The sequence below is a fragment of the Buceros rhinoceros genome, unplaced genomic scaffold (genome assembly GCF_000710305.1).
Source record: "Buceros rhinoceros silvestris isolate BGI_N320 unplaced genomic scaffold, ASM71030v1 scaffold13179, whole genome shotgun sequence".
In the NCBI taxonomy this organism is placed as follows: Eukaryota; Metazoa; Chordata; class Aves; order Bucerotiformes; family Bucerotidae; genus Buceros; species Buceros rhinoceros.
In genome coordinates, this window is record NW_010432167.1 from 1815 (window position 1) to 2187 (window position 373).

A 373-nucleotide genomic window follows, 5' to 3' on the forward strand; every position below is an offset into this window, starting at 1 on the left:
GCCACGGGCCAGGCTGCTGCCGCGGCTCTGTGACACAGGGCGGGCGGTCTCCTCCCACTGCGCTGAGAGAGGATGTGGGTTTAAAACACGGAGTTATTGTACATTGTCTTAAGAAATGTGGACTTTAGCAACAGTGCACAGGAGGGGAAGAGACAGCTGCGCTCACCGGCAAGTGACCAGCCCCCAGTGCCCGGCTGGCCCAGAGCAGAGCACCAGGAGCCCAGGCCAGAGCCGTGGTGAGTGACGGGAGCCTGTCAGCCATGAGTTCCCCCAGAGCTGTTTGTGCGGTGGCATTGGTAGCAGCACCCGTCTCTTTTCCGTGCCCCCCCAGCATGGGGTCCCCCTGCTCCTCCTCTTCGCTGGTGCTGAGCAC